Source organism: Bubalus bubalis, chromosome 4 (genome assembly GCF_019923935.1).
Source record: "Bubalus bubalis isolate 160015118507 breed Murrah chromosome 4, NDDB_SH_1, whole genome shotgun sequence".
NCBI lineage: Eukaryota > Metazoa > Chordata > Mammalia > Artiodactyla > Bovidae > Bubalus > Bubalus bubalis.
The window spans coordinates 39,479,434-39,502,897 of record NC_059160.1 but is presented as its reverse complement, the minus strand read 5'-3'; the positions used below and the strand labels follow the sequence as shown (position 1 = coordinate 39,502,897).

Below are 23,464 nucleotides of genomic sequence, written 5' to 3'. Positions count from 1 at the left end.
AGCTTCCAAGCAGGGAGTGGAAGTGGGAAGTGAGGAGCTATGTGATACAGAGGAATTCTAATATCCTTGTCCAGTTGTGAGAGTCAGGTGCTATGGCTGAAAATACCCTACTATTCTGAGTCAAATATGTTTCCATAATTCCCTTGGCCTGGCACACGAGGTTATTTAAAAATCAGATGAAACCTGACTTTTCTGCCTTCTCTCTTTTTTCTCCTCCTACACTAACTTTTTACAGCAACCGAACAAGCTTTGATTCTTTAAACTTTCTTTCCTTCTCAGAGTTACCCTCTCTTCTCTCTTATGCCTGTCTACTTGGCCTTTTTAGAACCTTCCCAGATGGCCCTGATGGGCAGGAAAGTTTGCAAACTACTGGCCTACTCAAGGCCCAAATCAAGTTTGACTTCATCCATGACACCTGCCTGGGCTACTCTGGGATCCTGGCACATCTCCTCCCTCTACCCATCCCCTCAGCTACAGTTAATGTCAGTCCTCAGCACATAATCATTGATTGCTTCATATCATTTCACCTTATGATCTCCTTTTATTCTTACTTAGCACCTTCACTGTTCTTTCCCTTCCTTAAATGTCTGTGTGTCTTAATCCCCCAATTAGAGGTGAAAACAATGAGAGTTGAATCCCACTGTGTTTTCCTTTTAGTTAGGGATCAAGAAATATGTTAACTGCCTGAGAGAGGTCAGAGACACTGAAGCAAAGCCAAACCATTATTTAATCCACACAGCCAAAGACAAGCTTTGCAGGACAGCTGCATGCCCCGCAGTGCCCTGTGGTTCAGCTCTCAGAGTCCGAGCCCTCCTGCCAAGTTGCATACAAACCAGAGTTTAGGAAATTCAGCACAGTTTTTCAATCTTAGCTCTGATGAAGCAAGAATCTGCATTAGGTAAATTTAGGTGTCACTTTTTGAATATTGTGTCTTAATGTTCTGAGTATCACACCTTATAGAAACATTGCAACAACCTGAAAGAGTTCAAGTAATCTATAAAAGCTGCTAAGATCCAACACTCAAACTGTGTTGAAAGAAAGACACTTTGGTCCAATTTTGCACAAGCGTGAGGACCACTGGATCCTCTAGTGATCCACTCCCAGCTTTTGGGAAACAAGTCAGATAAACAGGTGGTGTGGGACTGTTCTCATTGGGTAAGAATGTCCTTTCATGGAACATGCTTCCCAGTGATGCCTCCCAGTACAAATTTAAAGGAAGCACTATCATTTATAAAACTGCATCTTTATAAGGCTTCCACTTTCAGGATGTGTTATCATTAAGATACCACCCTTGGCTCTAATCAAAGCAAAGGGAATTTATTATTTTTTTTTAAGTAAGCTTTTTATAATGGACATTTGGTAACCACAAGTCAGTAAAACAGAATACAGGTTTATTTTTAAGACAAATCAAAATAAGAATCAGGAAGAAGTTCTGGACCTCTAAGTCTCTGTTTGCAACCTCTGTTAGCATTCAGCTATGGTATAGCTGATCTTTCCTAGAGACTAAGACTTATGAGAATACCATGGGTCTCTGAGGCCCTTTAAGACCTAAGGATGCTTTGTGTTCTGCCTTCTATGTGAGATCCTTTGGGTTTGGCCAGTATCATTATTTCATTCAGATTTAAAGAATCATATGGGGCTTCTTCATTTCATTGATCCCCCTTTTTTCAGAGCCTTCCCTGTACCTTTTGGTATCACTTGGCTATTTTTTCTCTATGTACTTACCAAAAATAGTGAGAGTTTAAAATATGGCATAGATTTTGGTATCTAAATTTCATTCATCTTTTTTCCCCTCGTCTAGTCATTCAATAAACACTGAGTATCAAACCTTGTAGAAACATTTCAACAACCTGAAAGAGTTCAAGTAAGCCATAAAAGCTGCTCAGATCCAAGACTCAAAATGCATTGAAAGAAAAACACCTTGGTCCAATTCTGCATAAGGCTGAGGACTACTACAAAGTGAAAATTTATTCCTTTCAGATGAGCGGAATAACTAAGGTAAAAAAGGCAAAAATCAGAGCAGAAATATATGAAAAAGAAACAAAGGAGACTATAACAAAAATCAACAAAACTAAAAGCTGGTTCTTTGAGAAGATAAAATAGACAAGATATTAGCCAGACTCATCAAGAAAAAAAGGGAAAAGAATCAAATCAATAAAAGTATAAATAAAAATGGAGAAATCACAACAGACAACACAGAAATACAAAAGATCACAAGAGACTGCTATGAGCAATAAAATGGGCAACCTGGAAGAAATAGACAAATCCTTAGAAAACTATAACCTTCCAAAACTGAACCAGGAAGAAATAGAAAATCTTAACAGTGTTTAATATCACAAGCATGGAAATCAAAACTGTAATTAAAAAATCTCCCAACAAGCAAAAGCATAGGACCAGATGGCTTCACAGGTGAATTCTACCAAAAATTTAGAGAAGAGCTAACACCTATCCTATTCAAACTCTTTCAGAGAATTTCAGAGGAAAGTAAACTCCCAAACTCATTCTGTGAGGCCACCAGCACCCTAATACCAAAACCAGAAAAAGATGCCACAAAAAAAGAAAACTACAGGCCAATATCACTGACTAACATAAATGCAAAAATACTCAACAAAATTCTAGCAAACAGAATCCAACAACATATTAAAAAGATCATACATCATGACTGAGCGGGTTTTATCCCAGAGATGCAAGCATTCTTCAATATTTGCAAATCAATCAATGTGATGCACCATATTAACAAATTGAAAGATAAAAACCACAAGATTATCTCAATAGATGCAGAGAAAGCCTTTGAGAAAATTCAACACCCAGTTACAATCAAAAATGTCCAGAAAGCAGGCATAGAAGGAACATACCTCAATGTAATAAAAACCATATAGGACAAACCCACATCAAACATTATTCTCAATGGCAAAAAACTAAAAGCATTTCCTCTAAAATTAGGAACAAGACAAGGGTGCCCACTCTCACCACTATTAGTCAACATAGTTTTGGAAGTCCTAGCCACAGAAATCAGAGAAGAAAAAGAAATAAAAGGAATCCAGATGGGAAAAGAAGAAGTAAAACTCTCATGGTTTGCAGATGAGATGATCCTCTATATAAAACCCTAAAGATGTCACCAGAAAAATCACTAGAGCTAATTAACAAATATAGTACAGTTGCAGGATATGAAATTGATACACAGAAATCCCTTGAATTCCTATATACTAACAATGAAAAAAAGAAAGAGAAATTAAGGAAACAATCCCATTCACCATTGAAATGAAAAGAATAAAATCCTTAGAAATAAATTTACCTTAAAAAAAAGACCTATATATAGAAAACTATAAAACACTGATGAATGAAATCAAAGATGACACAAATAGATGGAGAAATATACCATGTTCATGGATTGGAAGAATCAATATAGTGAAAATGAGTATATTACCCAAAGCAATCTATAGATTCAATGCAATCCCTATCAAGCTACCAATGCTATTTTTAACAGAACTAGAATAATGTGTATGGGAAGAAAAAAAATGCAAATAGGCAAAGCAATCTTGAGAAAGAAGAATGGAACTGGAGGAATCAACCTTCCTGACTTCAAACTATACTGCAAAGCTACAGTCATCAAAACAGTATGGTACTGGCACAAAAACAGAAATATAGATCAATGGAGCAAAATAGAAAGCCCAGAGATAAATCCACACACCTATGGACACCTTATCTTTGACAAAGGAGGCAAAAATATACCATGGAGAAAAGACAATCTCTTTAACAAGTGGTGCTAGGAAAACTGGTCAGCACCTGTAAAAGAATGAAACTAGAACATTTTCTAACACCATACACAAAAATAAACTCAAAATGGATTAAAGATCTAAATATAAGACCAGAAACTATAAAACTCTTAGAGGAAAATGTAGGCATAACACTCTCTGACATAAATCACAGCAAGATCCTCTATGACCCACCTCAGAGAGTAATGGAAATAAAAACAGAAATAAACAAATAGGACCTAATTAAAAGCATTTGCACAATGAAGGAAACTATAAGCAAGGTAAAAAGTCACTTTTCAGAACAGGAGAAAATAATATCAAACAAAACAACTGACAAAGAATTAATCTCCAAAATACACAAGCATCTCATGCAGCTCAATACCAGGAAAACAAACAACCCAATCAAAAAGTGGGCCAAAGAACTAAACAGACATTTCTCCAAAAAAGACATACAGATGGCTAATAAACACATGAAAAGATGCTCAACATCACTCCTAATAAGAGAAATCCAAATCAAAACCACAGTGAAGTATCATCTCACATCTGTCAGAATGGCTGCCATCAAAAAGGTCTACAAACAATAAATGCTGGAGAAAAGGGAACCCTCTTACACCATTGGTGGAAATGCAAACTGGTATAGCCACTTTGGAGAACACTGTGGAGATGCCTTAAAAAACCTGAAATAGAAGTCCCATATCACCCAGCAATCCCACTACTGGGCATACACACCAAAGAAACCAGAACTGAAAGAGACACATGTACCTCAATGTTCACTGCAGCACTGTTTACATTAGCTAGGACATGGAAACAACCTAGATGTCCATTGGCAGACAAGTGTATAAGGAAGTTGTGGCACATATACACAATGGAATGTTCCTCAACTATAAAAAATGACGCATTTGAGTCAGTTCTAATGAGGTGGATGAAACTGGAGCCTATTATACAGAGTGAAGTAAGTCAGAAAGAGAAACACCAATTTAGTATATTAAGGCATATATATGGAATTTAGAAAGATGATCCTATATGCAAGACAGCAAAAGAGACAGAGATGTAAAGAAGACTTTTGGACTAAGTGGGCAAAGGCAAGGGTGGGATGATATGAGAGAATAGCACTGAAACATGTATATTACCATATATAAAATAGATGATGAGTGCAAGTTCAATGCATGAAACAGATCATTCAAAACCAGTGCTCTGGGACAACTGAGAGGGATGGGGTGGGGAGGGAGGTAGGAGGGGGATTCAGGATTGGGGGGACATATGTGCACCTGTGGCTGATTCATGTCTATGTGTGGCAAAAACCACCACAGTATTATAAAGTAATTATCTGCCAATTAAAATTTATAGATTAATTAACACACACCCCCCCCAAAAAGGGCAAAGATTTGCATAGCACATCACTGCACTGAACATTATCAGGCCTGTTCTGTGCTGAGAACAGAGAAAATAAAATTTCATTTCAATTTTACAGATCTCTCTCCATTACCCCTGAAATCTGTGTAATGATATAATGATTCAGGTCTAGGAGAGGTCATAGGAGCAACATTTCCTGAAGGTAGTAAAATGCATAAACTTTTACTACCCAATCCCAGGTACCCATATTTATAATTAATATAATATTATAAAGGAGTCATTGGTATGATTCTGTCAAGAAAAAAAAAAAGAGAGAGAGACTTTGTAAAAGCCCACAGCAGCTATGTAGCTACACAAGCTCACCCCAGGACCATTGCACAGACTGTTCCTTCCATGGAGCACACAGTTCACAAAGCTGGTTCCTGTCTTACCCTTCAGGTGTCAGATTAAATGCCACATGCCCAGAGAAGCCCTCCTGAACACCCCATGTAATAGTAATGTATGTTTCCTTCTCTCGGATTCATGTAAATTTCTTTCACAAAACTTACGATAATTTTCAGCTGTTTCAGTTTGTATATACTTTGTCAGATATTCCATTAGAATATCAGGTCTTCAGTGTCTCTCCAGTGCCAATCTAGTCCTAACTTAGAGGAGACACTTAAGAAAAAAATGAGGCAGAAAAGCAAAGGATCTAATTTTTATATGAAGAACAAATTCATTTCTTTTTTTATATACAGATGTTTCCCATTTGCTTCTATGGCCAAGAAACAAGTTGCTGTGAGGTGACTGCACTGTTTGTCAAGTCACTGATTACAAAATTAAGCTGGCCTTACCACTCTAGATCCTATTAAAAGATTATATTTTACCTCTGATATATTTTCTAACTCAAGGTTTTCTGAAATGTGTAAGGTGCTGAGGTTGATCAAGACCCCATCCAGTTATAATCTTTATTCCTGCACAGACACAGTTTTCATGAAGGTTAAAAATATATATATTGTGGGAACTGCAATGACTTTAGTAATCTCAGAGGTGGATGGTCATATAAACCTAATGCAATTGCCATAACTTAGAGATTGTCATGGGGCCCAAGGATTAAGTCTGCAGACACTTCCCACAAAATAAGATTCACACTAGGAGTTTCACTCTTGGGTGATATCCTCATGGCAACCCAAAAACCAAGGAAACTTCCTGCCTACGTAATAATTCTTTGCAAAAGAGGATAGATGTACAGCATAAATTACTTTCCTGAAAAAATGATAAAGGTAAAACAATTGTAAAAGAGTAAATATACTTCCATTTATTTTTCTGTGGTTCAAAGAGGAGATTTCTCCTCTCTTTCTCGGAGATGCCTAGGAAATGGCAGCCATCTCCTGCTTGGCGTCATGGCTGCTCTCAGACCCCTCCTGAAGCCCAAAATCAGCGTCAAAAAGAGGACCAAGGAGTTCATCCAGCACCAGTCAGACTGATATGTCAAAATTAAACAGAACCAGCAGAAACCCAGAGGCACTGATAACAGGGTGAGCAGGAGATTCAAGGGCCAAAGATCTTGATGTCCAACATGGTTAGGGGAGCAACAAGAAAACAAAGTGCTTGTGGGCCAGTGGCTTCTAGAAATTCCTGGTCCACAACCTCAAGGAGCTTGAAGTACTGCTGATGTGTAACGTCTTCCAGTGCCGGGACTGCTCACAACATCTCCAAGAACTCCAAAGCCATTGTGGAAAGAGCAGCCCTACTGGCCATCAGAGTCAGCAATCTCAATGCCAGGCTGCGTGGCAAGAAAATGAAGAGAGGGCTACTGCGCAATTTTGTGTAAGTTAATAACACCATAAAACTTGGGGCGGGGGGTGGGAAGGTAATTCCTGGCTTGTCAGAATAGAATGTCATACAAACCAAAGGCCACAGCTTTAGACCGAAACTTCAGCAACATTAAATTGTGTTAAGTATTTCTCTTCTCTGTAGAGTACTGAATATCACATATCAGTTCTTTCTTCAAAAGTCATCTTTGAACAGAGTCATTCATACTATCCATCCCTACGAATTCTCAGGGTCTAATGTATAATTTAACCAAAAGAGCATCCACTTTCTGGAAAAATATTACTGAGATTTCTTTCTTTTATGCTTTTCAGATTTTCCATGAAGATTTATCTAGAATGGATTTGGGATCATTGTTTCACTGAAGGTTATGGATAGCTCATGTCAGAACTTGGTTTTTGATTGTAAGAAAATAAATAAGGGCTTTCCTCATAGTTCAGTTCCTAAAGAATCTGCCTGCAATGCAGGAGACCGCAGTTCGATTCCTGGGTTGGGAAGATCCGCTGGAGAAGGGATAGGCTACCCACTCCAGTATTCTTGGGCTTCCCTTGTGGCTCTGCTGGTAAAGAAGCTGCCTGCAATGCAGGAGACCTGGGTTCAATCCCTGGGTTGGGAAGATCCCCTGGAGAAGGGAAAGGCTACCCACTCTAGTATTCTAGCCTGGAGAATTCCATGGACAGTCCATGTGGTTGCAGAGTCAGACACAACTGAGCAACTTTCGCTTTCAAAATAAATGAAGTTCTCAAGAGTACTGACCACCAAAATATTTATCAGCTAAACAAATAAATGTTCATTTGAGAATACAAATAGCTCCCTGAATGGTCTCAAATGTTCTGTCTTTATCATCTGTGTGCACCAAAATGCCCACCCATATTTTACTTGGAGAAAATAAACTGTAACCATGAGATGATTTCCAGAAGGCATCAAATATAGACTTTGGACCAGATAAACCTGAGTTTGCATTTTGATTCTGAGTTTGTAGTACTTCCTTGGGGGAGACCCTAGGGCCTTTGCAGTTTTCATTTTTCATATAGAAACTGATGACCTCATTCATACACATAGCTTCAACCACCACCTGTACGGTCTTAAATCATTATATTATCTACAACCAGACTTCTCTGCAGAGCACTAGACTCATTTCTAATTGGGTTTTACACAGTTCACCTCCAATGGTTCAATGGCACCAAAAACACAACAGATTAAAGAGATGAATTGATTCTCAATCCTGATTAACAGCACCACCACCACTTCATAACTCAAGCCAGAATGTGAGAATTATCTCTATGTCACTTACTCCCCACAAAACATCAATCTATGAATCCTGGAGATTTTGCCTCAATTAACCTCTTTCATGTATGTCCCTGCCACATTCTCAGTGCAGCTGTTTGGGACCTTAGTGTGTGCTGTGCTCAGTTACTCAGTCATGTCTGACTCTTTTTGTGACCCCATGGACTGTTAGCTCACCAGGCTCCTCTGTCCATGGGATTTCCTAGGCAAGAATACTGAAGTGGGATGCCATTTCCTTCTCTAGGGTATTCTCCTGACCCAGGGATTGAACCTGCATCTCCTGCATTGACAGGTGGATTCTTTAATACTGAGCCACCAGGGAAGCCCAATTTGAATTTAACTAACAACTAAAGATGTTGAGAATTATTCATGTGCTTATTGGCTATTAACACATATTAGATGTGTGTGTGTGTATGTTTCATATTAGATGTGTGTGTGTATGTTCAGTTGTGTCTGACTCTTTGTGGTTCTATGGACTGTACACTGCCAGGCTCCTCTTTCCATGGGATTCTCCAGGCAAGAATACTGGAGTGGTTTGCCCTCCTCCAGGGGATCTTCTAGACCCAGGGATTGAACCCATGTCTCCTGCAGGTGGATTCTTTATCACTGAGCCATCTGTAAAGCCCCTTGGGACCTCAATGGTCCCCTCCAATTCCGTCACCTTTTCTGTTAATCTGGTACATTATGCCTCTACCTAGCTTCCAGTGGGATCTTTGCATATATTACCAGGTCACTCTCACTGAAGCTTCTTCAGTTTTTATATCCTGTTAATCTGATCCACAATGAAATTTGAATTCTCAATTGTGGTATATAGCAAGGCACTATAAGTGAGCTGATCCTGGCATGCTATTCTATTTTCAACTTCTACCATTTGTCCTAACATATCAGACACTTCAGTCATACACATTATTTTTGGCTTCCTTAACAGGCCCAGCTCAACCCCTCAGATTGGGTCAATGGTGTTTCCTGGAACTTCAGTGTATTTACTAGGGGACTTTTCAATAGTTTCCAAATCTGTCTTTCCCTTAGAATTTAATTTAAGTACCTTGAGAAAGGGGATATGATTTTATCTTTGTATCTCTAGTGTTTGCTACTCAGAATAATTGTTTGACAAGTAGATGGGTGAATACATAGGGCAAAGAGAAAGGAAAGGGAGGATGTTATGAACTTCAAATTATTCTGAAAGATCAGGAAAGGTGAGGAGCATAAAGAGGTAGGAAAGGAAATAGTGGCTGTAATACAGTCCGTATCTTTAGATTTCAAAATCACTCAGCTTTTATAACAAAGTAGGTAGAAGTGTAGCATTGATTGCATCTTTATTTCACAAAGACACTTAACATTTTTATGCTTCAGTTTTTTTTTTTAATCTTCAAAAGAGGACAAATTACTACAAAGCACTAATACTCTAAAACCTGTATCAAAGCTATGGATAGATATTGATGATAATACTTAAAGGAAAGGTGCTATGATATTCAAATGTAAAAGAATAATGGGAGAGAATCCAAATTGTCTTTACACAATGCTATTTCAAAACAGTAAGCATAAATCAATGCAGATGGTGACTGCAGCTATGAAATTAAAAGACACTTGCTCCTTGGAAGAAAAGCTATGACCAACCTGCTGCTGCTAAGTCACTTCAGTCGTCTCTGACTGTGTGTGACCCCATAGACCGCAGCCCATCAGGCTCCCCGTCCCTGGGATTCTCCAGGTGAGAACACTAGAGTGGGTTGCCATTTTCTTCTCCAATGCATGAAAGTGGAAAGTGAAAAGTGAAAGTGAAGTTGCTCAGTCATGTCCGACTCTTCGTGACCCCATGGACTGCAGCCTACCAGGCTCCTCCTTCCATGGGATTTTCCAGGCAAGAGTACTGGAGTGGGGTGCCATTGCCTTCTCCATTGTTTAAATGAACACCCATAGACTTTTAGAAGAAGTCGACTGTCCACACCATTAGTTTGAGTTATAATTATATAACTCAAATAATTATATAAACCATAACGCTAGGAACTACATGTCATAATTTCAAACACAGATATTTTAAAATGCACTTAGGGGAAGGGAGAGAAGAGGGTGGGATGTATGGAAAGAGTAACATGGAAACTTATATTACCGTATGTAAAATAGATAGCCAATAGGAATTTGCTGTATGGCTCAGAAAACTCAAACAGGGGCTCTGTATCAATCTAGAGGGGTGGACTGCAGCACACCAGGCCTCCCTGTCCCTCACCATCTAAGTTCATACCCATTGCATTGGTGACATCATCCAGCCATCTCATCCTCTGATACCTTCTTCTCCTTCTGCACTCAATCTTTCCCAGCATCAGGGACTTTTCTAATGAGTCGGCTGTTTGCATCAGGTGACCAGAATACTGGAGCTTCAGTTTCAGCATCAGTCCTCCCAATGAGTAGTCAGGGTTGATTTCCCTTAAGATTGACTGGTTTGAACTCCCTGCTGTCCAAGGGACTCTTGGGAGTCTCCTCCAGCACCACAGTTCAAAGGCATCAATTCTTTGGTGCTCTGCCTTCTTTACGGTTCAGCTCTCACAACCACGTGACCACTGGGAAGACCATAGCCTTGACTATAGGGACTGGCAGGGTAATGTTGGCTGAGTAATGTCTCTGTTTTTCAACACAATTATGCTGTATCAATTACTTCATATATGTACAAACAAGGGAGATGAATTTGGGGCTTGTAAAAATTAGCTTGCATTAAGTCTGAGATTTTATTTTGTTTCAAATTCAACAACTCTGTTTGCCATCATCAACAGAGCCTTATGATAGAATATATCATTGTTTAAATGAACACCCATAGACTTTTAGAAGAAGTCGACTGTCCACACCATTAGTTTGAGTTATAATTATATAACTCAAATAATTATATAAACCATAACGCTAGGAACTACATGTCATAATTTCAAACACAGATATTTTAAAATGCACTTAGGGGAAGGGAGAGAAGAGGGTGGGATGTATGGAAAGAGTAACATGGAAACTTATATTACCGTATGTAAAATAGATAGCCAATAGGAATTTGCTGTATGGCTCAGGAAACTCAAAAAGGGGCTCTGTATCAATCTAGAGGGGTGGGATGGGGCAGGAGATGGGAGGGAGGTTAAAAAGGGAGGGGATATATGTATACCTATGGCAGATTCATGTTGAGGGTTGATAGAAAACAACAAAATTCTGTAAAGCAATTATCTTTCTATAAAAAAATTAAAAGAAAAAATGAATCAAATGCAGTTAATTAAAAGAAAACTTTTATTTTTAGAAGTTTACTGAGTCTATGTTTTGTTTAATTTGTATATTCCTCTACAGAATCAGACATTCAAGGGATGCTCAATAAATGCTTAGGCAAATTATTAAACCTTCTAAGTCTCAGTTTTACTCTTTTTTTACTCATTACTTACTCTTTTATCAAAGAGATGGGATTAATACATCAAAAGTTGTTGGAGGATTACATGAGATTATGCTTTGTACTGTGTCCGGTACATAGTAACCATTCAAAGGTTGCTATTATTATGTGTATATCTGATCCTGGTTAAAGGGCTATTTTATCTTCAACACAGTCACAAAAATCTAAGACTGTGCATCTCATATTTCAGTTCCATAAATGGGCTAATAGTTGAGTAACAAAACACAAAGCCAGGTTCAGAGACAAACTGGAAACTCTAAACAAACCTAGCCAGCCAATAAGGAAACACTACAGACTAAGTAGCTTATGAAACAAATTCTTGCGCTTTGGAATATTTTTTTATCTACCATGCAGGATAAGGTTAGTATGGAATAACAGTTTACATTATAGGTCTAAGGCAAATAAATGTTGCTTCATGTGAGTTTTTCTCTCCAAGTATTTTCATCAGCTTTCCCACCTATGACTCCAAGCAGATCAAGAATCACCGACCTAAACTATTGCAAGCATAAAAGATAGTTTATTCTTCTTATAAGCAAATTCAAAAATAAACTTTTAAAAGGTTTTCTCCTCATTTTTTCAGGTGTATTCTGAATATTCTCTCTGTGTATATTCTTTTGATCTCTCCTCAGCAGATACACAGAACTGTTGTCCACAGTCATTCAGAACTGATCTCAACTTTGCTACTGTCCTATTCATCCATTAAACCATCATTTATAGCAATTTCCTCTGCTGTGACCAATATGCCACCTTATTCATATTATGTTCCTTTTAAATGATGATATGGAAGAATGAGGTCAGTGTTCTGGATAGAAGATGAGACTTTATAAACAATAGAAGATTCACTATCATCCAGTTTAGAAAAATAATTGAAAGTGATTGTAGATCGTGAACAGTAAAATTTTCTTAAAATACTAAGAGTTAAAATAGTTTATCTCCACAAAAGATGAAATTTATTGATCTGAAGAAATCATCAAAAAGGTAAGTTGAATCTCAGGCTAAAGAATCAAGAAGGACTGGGTTTGTCAGAAAGCTTACCAAATTTTCTAATATCAAAGAATGTTTTCAGGGAAAATATCATGAACAGAAGAAAAGAACAAGAATTCATAGATTTTTTTTTTCTCCCAACAGTGATCAAAAGATAGAGACATAAAACCCTGACATTATGGAAGCCAGAAGGGCTTGTGCTGTTGTGGGACAGGATTCTGCTTAGACGTTACTGCCTCATTTTGTATGATCCATTTCACAAGTATTTACTGCATGTTGCACTAATTCCATGTTCACTAAACAATCTTTGTTTGGACCCAACATAACAGTCTGCTTCATGTTTGAATACAGATGTCTTTTATGCCTTACCCCTCCCTCTTCCCCTTCCGTCTCTCAGCTGGGCATGCTGATAAGAAAGCCTAGGGGCTTTGTCACCAACAGTAAGTGTAAATCATGCGCTAAAACCCTCACTCCAGCCTCAGTCCCTAACCACCACAAAAACTTGAAGCTGGGCTCCCTCCTTTCACAGTTCCTTTAAGACATTTCCGATCAGCTTGAGGGACCTGTACTGCTCTCTCCAGAAAGCTTCATTATGGGAATAATAAACCTTTCCATACATTGTTGGTGTGTGTGTATGTGTGTGTGATGATCAGTTTGGAAATTCAAATCAAATTTTGAGTGGGGATCCATCTCAACTCTTTGGACTGGCCATAGCATCCAGTCACCAAGATACTGGAAGGAGGTTTCCTTGCAATGAAGACATAAAAATTTTAGTACCTAGGAAAAAATCTTCATCCAATAGAAACATAATAAACAGGGATTCTAGTTCACAGATCAATTTCTTACAAGTTCATATACTGGAAATTCATTCCATTGAATCTAATCAATGTTAAAATGATATTACAATTCAGTTTTAGAAACTGAGAAGCTGAAAGTTAGTCTTTGGAATCTGGTAACCCCTCCAACAAATTACTATAATATAATTTCTATTTTATTTATTTATTGTGTGGAAACACAATTTTATTCCTCTAAGAAATAAAGCACATTTCATTTGAAGGAACAATTCTATTCTATGAGAGGGAAACTTAAATGCCTGGAGGGGGCAGTAGGTAACTTAAATGGAGCAGGCAAAAGAAAGTGGACCCACTAAGCTTTGTGTTACAACCCAGAACAATCTGGCTCTATTACATTTCCTATTAAAACTCTTTACTGTGCTTTAAAAAGGTACTGTAGTCAGATGTTGACCCTGTACTGTAACTGCTCATGTGAAAAGTTGCATAATAGAAATATCAGCATTTTAATCCCTTTGTTGTCAAACAGAAATAAAAACAAAAAGCTTTTGGTATCTGCAATATAGACACCAACTTACAGGAATGTATATAAATGGGAGAAAAATGCCACTGAAGGAACCAAGGCCTTTATTTCAACTCTCTCTTGCTTTGCATTTCCACTTTCATTTTTACTTTATTCTGACCAGACCCTTATATTTCATTAATTGCTATAAAATCTGATAAAAATGGACTTCACTCCTAAAATATATCCAGATGGTAATTTCAGTATTTCCAAATGTTTTTGAAAATACCAAAGTCAAAATTTCATGGAATATTTTATGGAAACTTTGAGCGATTTGATAAAAATGTAACAACTATTTGCTGAACTAGAAATCTGCAAAAACAGCTTTTTTAAAAAAGAATTCTGGGATTCTAGAGTTATTCAGAGCTAGGTTCAAATAATTAGTAACTAACTGTGGGACTGGGGAAAGTTCATCAACCTCATCTGTCCTGTGGAGAATCTTGTGAGGATTACATGAGATTGGATATATAAAGCATCCACCATACAGCCTAGAACAGGAAGTGCTTCATAAATGTCAATTCCTTTCATTTCCAAGTTCGTCTATGTGAGTCCTTTTGACTTCTAGTACTCTGAAATCTTGTAGGGGCTTCATAAGCCTAACGGTTCATATTTACACAGAATATTCAAATCTGCATAAAGAATAGCTTAATTGATTTAGCTTGTAGAAGCACAATGATGAAACAGTAGTAGGAATTACAGTAGTGTGTTGATGCACCCATATTTGAATTAGATGTAATGAAGAAGGTGAAAGAATCAATGATGGTTATTTCTCACTTACGGCTACTCACTGAACTATTGCTTTTCTTCTCTTGCTTCTCTTCTTTGCTTCTCTTGACAAACCACAGAAAATCTACCTGCTTAGAGGCTGTGAAGACAAAGTTTTAATCAACCAACACAAATAACTAAGCAAGGAGCACTCTCTATAAGGGAATTCATCGCCTCTCCTCAAAAAGCATCATTAACACACTGATTCTACAGAAGTAAACTCCGATGCTAGCAGCGAATGAGACTGAAAGCAATCAAGCTTTCTGCTTTCAACATCCTAAAGGATCTTTTCAAGTTAATCTCCTTGAAAGCCTAAAACAAAGCCACTTACAAACACAGGGTAAATTCAAAAGCTTGTTAATACAATGTTAGGGGTAAATATGTAAATATATCAAAGGTCAAGTTTCAGTTCCCATAGCAATTGTAACTTAGCCACTTAACACTTGTAGCAACCCAGAGTATCCACAACCAGAGGAAACATTTCTTCAGTGGCTGTAGGCCTTTCTGTCTTTGAAAACTTTTGGCTATTATGTTGCATTTGTTTTGGAGTGTTTATTCACATTAAGATTTCAAAAGCATCACATTTAAGTTCTACTATTGAAAGCTCTTCAAAAAAGCTTGGCCTCATTTCAGTGGTGATGGTTTCAGCCACATTCATCCTGAAATTATTGTCCATTTCAGCCAGGGGCATTATAAATTCATCCCTATATTTTTATGGAGAAATATTTATGATAAACCATCCTTGGAAGGCTGTTTTTATGCTATAGCATAAGTCAGAAAGGCTTCACTGGTGGCTCATAAGTAAAGAATCCGCCTGCAATGCAGGAGATGTGGGTTCAACTCCAGGGTCAGGAAGCTCCCTGGAGAAGGAAATGGCATCCACTCTAGTATTCTTTCCTGGAAAATCATATAGACAAAAGAGACTGGTGGGCTACAGTCTACGAGACTGCAAAAGAGTCAGACACGACTTAGTGTCTATGCAAAAACAACAATACATCAGAAAACTTAAGAGTGTTCACCACGCAGCAAGGCGCTTCCTAGGTAGCACAGTGTAAAGAACCCTCCGGGCAATGCAGGACATGCCAGAGACGCAGGTTTGATTCACTGGTCAGCAAGAGCCCCTGGATTAGGAAATGTCAACCCACTCCAGTATTCTTGCCAGGAACATTTCCATGGACAGATGAACCTGGCTGGCTACAGTCCATGGGGGTCACAAAGATTCGAACATGACTGAGATACTGAGCGAGCGCACAAATGCGCGTGGACGCCTGCGCGCGCGCGCGCACACACACACACCCCCCCCATATAGTAAAAGAACTCAAAGTGGGAAATAACTAAAATTTAAGGGCTAAAACCAGTAAGCCTCAACCAAAGCTGAGGGATGCATTTTTATGGAAACTACCAAAATAAAACAACAATGTAAACATCGGATAAATTTTAAAAGCAGGGGTGTATAAATGATTTTTATTATACACATAGCAGGAAAATAAAGACATCAAATACAGTTTCATAGTCAGATGAGAATTAGTGATGTCTGAAATTGTCTTCATTGTATTCAAAGCTCAGTGTAACAACTCAACATTATGCCAGAATCAGGATGGGAGAGTGAATGGCTAGTTTATACAGTCAGAGAAAAGTGAGTGATTCTAGAATATCTAGAACAAGGGCCAACAAGATCCCCTGGAGGAGGACATGGAAGCTCACTCCAGTCCTTGCCTGGAGAATCCCATGGACAGAAGAGCCTGGAGTGCTACAGTCCATAGTGTCACAAAGAGTCAGCCATGACTGAAGTGACCTGGCATGCATGCAGGCCAAATACACCCTGATGTCTATTTTTGTAAAGTTTTACTGAAGGACAGTCAAGCCTGTGCTTTTACATATCAGCTATGGCTGACTTCACACTACAGTGACAGGCACATGGAGTGGTTATGACAGATACCATTGAGTTGGCAAAGCCTAAAATACTTATGGGCTTTCCTCGTGGCTCAGATGGTTAAGAATCTGCCTGCAATGCAGCAGACCAGGGTTTGGTCCCTAAAGAAGGGAATGCATGTGTGCATGCTAAGTGCTTCAGTCCTGTCCATCTCTTTGCAACCCTGCGTACTATAGCTGGCCAGACTCCCCTGTCCATGGGGTTCTCTAGGCAAGAACACTGAAGTGGGTTGCCACGCCCTCCTCCAGGGGATCTTCCCAATCCAGGGATCAAACCTGCATCTCTATGTCTCCTGCATTGGCAGCTGAGTTCTGTACCACTAGCATCACCTGGGAAACCAAGAGAAGGGAATACTTATACTTAAAATGCTTATAATATGGACTTCTATAGAAAATTCAGCCAAAAACTTAAATAAAAGCAGATGTAAAGATCCATTGTCTGGATAAACAACAAGGTCCTATTGGATAGCACAGGGAACTATATTCAATATCTTCTGATAGACCATAATGGAAAAGAATATGAAAAAGAATGTGTGTATATGTATAACTAAATCATGTTGCTGTACAGCAAAAATTAATATGAAATTGTAAATCAACAATAATTAAATAAAATAATGGAAAAAAATTCCATTGCCTGAAATATACAACTCTCTGTATTTTGGCTGAGGAGAAGTTCACACACACACACACACACACACACACACACACACAAACACAAAATGTATAGACTAGAAATGACCATTTATTTTGTCCACTTTCTGATAATAAAGTTACCAAATTCCAACTAAAAGGTGGGTATATCATTCCTTAAGAATTCTGAGAAAAGTTGATACGAGTGCCTCTTTTTCATAATCTAACCATTGATATAAAATCTATGTCTTGCTGGATTTAAACATTTAATGTTCAAATGTCTTATACTTGAAATCCAAATAGTAAAAACTATATTTATATTTTTTACTTCAGGGATATCTTTATTGAAAGTCAAGTAGAAACAGAATTTTTATGAAAAATAAGTATATAATACCCCAGGCAAAAATTTTTATCATTTAATAGCTAAGTTTTAGAGAAGTGAGAGGAAGAATGGACAAAATAGTTATATTCAATATAGCATGAAAAAATGCTAGAAGGAACTTCAGTTCAGTTCAGTTCAATCGCTCAGTCATGTCCAACTCTTTGTGACCCCATGAATCGCAGCACACCAGGCCTCCCTGTCCATCACCAACTCCCGGAGTTCACTCAGACTCATGTCCATCGAGTCAGTGATGCCATCCAGCCATCTCATCCTCTGTCGTTCCCTTCTCCTCCTGCCCCCAATCCCTCCTAGCATCGGAGTCTTTTCCAATGAGTCAACTCTGCGCATGAGGTGGCCAAAGTACTGTGACATGCAAAACTGATCTTGTAAAAAAATGGGCAAGAAATAAATAGTTTTATTAGCTGGAGGAAATGTGTGAATATTTGTGGAAGTTTCAGTAAGAGAAATTTAGACAAACTACTATTAAAAAAGAAAAACAGAGCCCTAAGAACAATCAAGCTATAAAACATTCTGGCAGGAAGGCTGGAAATTCATGTTCAGGTAATATTCTGAATAATGAAAGCAATTATGGCAAATGGCAAAATGATTGCATATTTTTCAGAAAAAAAATTAAGCCTGGAATTATAAAATGGTTGATTTACCTTCAAATATTAAGAAAAAAAATTACTCAAGTGACTCATACAGAAATCAATTTCCAACTCCTTAGATGATCAGGAGGTACAAAATAACAACCAACATGGCTTTAGCTTTCTGAAAAACACATTTAGTCAGACAAATCTTATTTCTTTCTATGATACAGTGACAAGAATGGTAGATGGAGTCAATTGAGGTCTTTCACTCGGTTGCTTATGACATGTATATTGTAAGAAAGGCAAAAATGGTTTAGAAAAACACAGACTCTCCAGGAGCTGCAATATGGAAGCCACTAGCTCCTGGTGACTTATGCATTTGAAATGTGGTTAGTCTGAATTGAGACAAGTTGTGTAAACATATAACAGATTTTGAAGATTTAGTATAAAAACCATATCTCATTAATAATTACATTTTAAGTACATATTGAAATGATAATGTCTTATATCTTATATATTCTAGGTTGAATAAAATACATTACAAAATTAATTTCACCAGTTTTAAAATACTTAAATGGACTATTAGCAAACTTAAAAATACACATAGTTTGCATCTGTGGTTCAAATGTTGTTCTACCATATAGCCCTGTCTGAAATATGAACACTAAACCCAGTATGGAGAATCTTTTGTCCTGTGTGAGCATCACTTTATCCTATGTAACAGAGGGTGAGTAGACTGGGCGAAGGGTGGGTAGGATGCTGTAGAGGAGTTCCTTGTTGGGCTACTGGGCTACCCTCTACTGCAGGGTAGTCTAGCACTTCTAGGCTCCACCCACTCATGCTTCCCCAACTCTAGTCATAACAGCTCAAGGCATCCTTCTCGTGGTTTCAAATGCCCTTAGTTCAGTTCGGTCACTCAGTCATGTCCACCTCTGTGACCCCATGGACTGCAGCACACCAGTCTTCCCTGTCCATCACCAACTCCTGGAGCTTGTGCAAACTCATGTCCATCGAGTCAGTGATGCCATCTAACCACCTCATCCTCTGTCATCCCCTTCTCCTTCTGCCTTCAATCTTTCCCAGAATCAGGGTCTTTACAAATGAGTCAGTTCTTCCCATCAGGTAGCCAGAAAATATTGGAGCTTCAGCTTCAACATCAGTCCTTCCAATTAATATTCAGGACTAATTTCCTTTAGGATTGACTGATTAGATCTCCTTGCAGTCCAAGGGACTCAACAGTCTTCTCCAACACCACAGTTCAAAAGCATCAATTCTTCTGTACTCAGCTTTCTTTACGGTCCAACTCTTACATCCATACACGACTACTGGAAAAACCATAGCTTTGACTAGATGGACCTTTGCATCTGCTTTTATGTCTCTGCTTTTCAATATGCTGTCTAGGTTGGTTATGGGTTTTCTTCCAAGGAGCAAGCATCTTGTAATTTCATGGCTGCAGTCACCATCTGCAGTGATTTTGGAGGCCAAGAAAATAAAGTCTGTCACTGTTTCCATTGTTTCCCCATCTATTTGCCATGAAGTGATGGAACCAGATGCCATGATCTTAGTTATTTTGAATGTAAAGTTTTAAGCCAGCTTTTTCACTCTTCTCCTTCACTTTTATCAAGACACTCTAGTTCCTCTTCATGTTTCTGGCTACCTGATGGGAAGAAGGCAGAAGGCACCTTCTGTCATCTGCATAGCTGAGGTTATTGATATTTCTCCTAGCAATCTTGATTCCAGCTCGTGCTTCATCCAGCCCTGCATTTCACATAATATTCTCTGCATATAAGTTAAATAAGCAAGATGACAATGTACAGCCTTGATGTATTCCTTTCCCAATTTGGAATCAGTCCATTGTTCCATGTCCAGTTCTAACTGTTCCTTCTTGACCTGCATACAGATTTCTCAGGTGGCAGGTCAGGTGGTCTGGTATTCCCATCTCTTGAAGAATTTTCCACACCTTGTTGTGATCCAAACAGCCAAAGGCTTTGGCATAGTCAATAAAGTAGAAGTAGATGTTTTGTTGGAACTCTTGCTTTTTCAATGATCCAATGGATTTTGGCAATTTGATCTCTGGTTCCTCTGCCTTTTCTAAATCCAGCTTGAACATCTGGAAGTTGTCAGTTCATATACTGTTGAAGCCTCACTTGGAGAATTTTGAGCATTAACTTTGCTAGCATGTGACTGAATGCAATTATGCAGTAGTTTGAACATTCTTTTGCATTGCCTTTCTTTGGGATTGGAATGAAAACTGACCTTTCCCAGTCCTGTGGCCACTGCTGAGTTTCCAAATTTGCTGACATAATGAGTGAGGCACTTTCACAGCATCATCTTTTAGGATTTGAAATAGCTCAATTGGAATCCCATCACCTCCACTAGCTTTGTTTGTTGTGATGCTTGCTAAGGCCCATTTGACTTCACATTTCAGGATGTTTGGTTCTAAGTGAGTGATCACACCATCATGTTTATTTGGGTCATGAAGATCTTTTTTTGTATAGTTTTTCTGTGTATTGTTGCCACCTCTTCTTAATATCTTCTGCTTCTGTTAAGTCCATACCGTTTCTGTCCTTAATTGTGCTCATCTTTGCATGGTGTGTTCCCTTGGTATCTCTAACTTTCTTGACGAGATCTCAAGTCTTTCCCATTCTACTGTTTTCCTCTATTTCTTTGCATTGATCACTGGGAAAGGCTTTCTTTTCTCTCCATGCTATTCTTTGTAACTCTGCATTCAAATGGGTATATCTTTCCTTTTCTCCTTTGCCTTTTGCTTCTCTTCTTTTCTCAGCTATTTGTAAGGCCTCCTCTGAGAACCATTTTGCCTTTTTTGCATTTCTTTTTCTTGGGGATGGTCTTGCCCTTAGGATGATTAAAAGCCAGTGGGCTAGGAAATTGTTCACAGGGTCTTTTTCAGTACTAAATTTTTACGTCTGCACTGTGATTTTTATAAAAACTCCTTTTTTGTTTGTTTTAGTTTTATGAAAAATTTCTTTTTGTTAACATATGAATGCAGTGTTTAGTGACAGCCCACTTGAGGGATGAACACACAACTATTTTTAGTGTTTACCCTGTACAATTTTCTAAGTTTGTATGAGGTTTATACATCTAATATTCTAGCACTTAACTCCTGCTATTTTTTGTTTCATTTGTATACATGTCTTGTGCTCCAAATAGGATCAGAAGCTGTGATGGCAGGACGTTTCTTATATAACCTTTCTCTCCCATAGCAAATGAATAATAGATATCAGTGAAGCAAATGGATCCAGAGGTCAGGATAGCTTTCTGGATTGAGTTTGAATCTGGTGTTAACATTTTCAGCAATGACTGATGGTCATTCATTTGATCTTAACCATACACTGCCATATGCAGTATAAAAATTCATAGATTTAAATTTGACTGTCCAAATTAAACAAATTCTTTGAGAACAGAAGATATATGCTATTAATACTATGGCAATATTTTAAAATAACTTTATGGTATCATATACATTTTCTAATTTGGAAATTGAAAGAACCCTTAAAAGTAGACATTATCATCTCCATTTTACTGAAGAGTAAATTGAGGTTTAAGGAGACTGAAAACCTGATGGCGGAATGACCAGGATTTGAAGACACAACTTGACTTCAGGTCATCTGATTGTGGGTTGATGGTTTTTGTGTCACTCTACAAAACTGTAACATACTTTGCTTTGTATCTGACCTAGTCTGGCTTTCCACAGAAGTTAATCCTGAGAAAAAGATTTGAGTAGAAGTTTGGGCATGTGCAGGGAACATCTGAGAAGCAGGGATGTGAAAAGCACCCAGTAAGGAATGAAATTAAGTCACTATATTCCCAGACGGTTAGGTGGTAAAGAATCCACCTGCCAGTTCAGGAAACTCAGAAATCGTGGGTTCATTCCTTGGGTCAGGAAGAACCCCTGAAGGAGGGCATGGCAACCCACTCCAGTATTCTTGCCTGCAGAATCCCATGGACAGAGGAACCTGGAGAGCTACAGTCCATGGAGTCTCATAGCGTCAGACATGACTGAGCATGCACACACTTATGAAAAGAGGCCTCTGTTTCTCAGCAAACCCTGGAAGTGGAGATATTTGGAGCATTAGGAGATAGGGCCTTAACAGAGGTGATTAAGCTAAAATAAGCATGTTTGAGTGGGCTCTAATCCAATCAGTCATGTCCTTGTGAAAAGAAGGAATCTGGACACACAAAGAGACATCAGGGACATGCACACAAAAGAAAGATCATTTGAAGACACAACAAGAATGCAACCAAGCCAAGGAGAGGGGGCCTCAGAAGAAACCAGACCTGCCAACACATTGACCTTGGACTTTTACCCTCCAGAACTATGAGAAAATAAAGGTCTATCATTTAAGCCACCCAGTTTGTGATAATTTGTTATTGCAGCAATAGCAAATGAATACATCATGCTTGAGAAGCTTTCTCCCAAGGAGTTAATAAGCTGGAGTACTTGCACTAGAGGTTCACACTCTGTACTCATGGTTCTCATACGGTCTCCTTGTCAACTCAAGATCCCTAGCTAGGGGCTCTGACCTGTGAATCACCTGGACTGTCCTCATCATCTTTCTGTTTTTGCCCCTCATCCACCTGTTATGCTATGTTTCAGTATTGCTCACAGCCACACATAGAAAATACATCCCATTTCCATCTGAATAAGACATTGGAAGATTGGCCTTTCCAGGTTGGACTCAGGTGGATGAATATTTTGGAAATAGCTTTAGAATTCAAAAAGAGTTGGAAGCACTGAAAGGAAGTATACAAAGTGAACTTTAATAGCAAACACTCGTAGAACACATAAAACATTTCAGAGAGACAAGAGCCATCAGTAATAGCTAAAGATTTTGAATTCAGACTGAATTCTAATGCAGAATATAGCATAATTGTTTTAAATAAAAAGAATATGGCTGACAGAACAAATGAGATACAGATGTGAACACACATTTTAATTCATTGCACCAGTGGCATTTGATGATATTATTATGTGTCCAGAGGACAAGAGAATATGTTAGAAGAAGAAATTAATTTTCCATCATACATCTGGGTAAAAATTTTATCTTGTTTAGAAGCCTATGAAATGATACATGAAATGGAAATATTGAAAAGAGACAAGAGGTGAAAATAGAGATAGTTTAGCATTTGTTTTCAAATCTTTGAGGAAAAGCTTGTGAAACTTGGAAAATGAAGATCAGTAACAATATTG

General features: G+C 38.2%; 1 protein-coding gene and 1 pseudogene across 7 annotated transcripts in view; one reads left to right on the top strand and one right to left on the bottom strand.

The window, feature by feature from the left end:
- Positions 1-23,464, bottom strand: part of FAR2 (fatty acyl-CoA reductase 2) — a 184,954-nt gene that overhangs the window by 127,176 nt on the left and 34,314 nt on the right. The gene's annotated exons all lie outside the window — the stretch shown is intronic.
- On the top strand, positions 6,491-6,921 carry LOC102405338 (annotated as a pseudogene).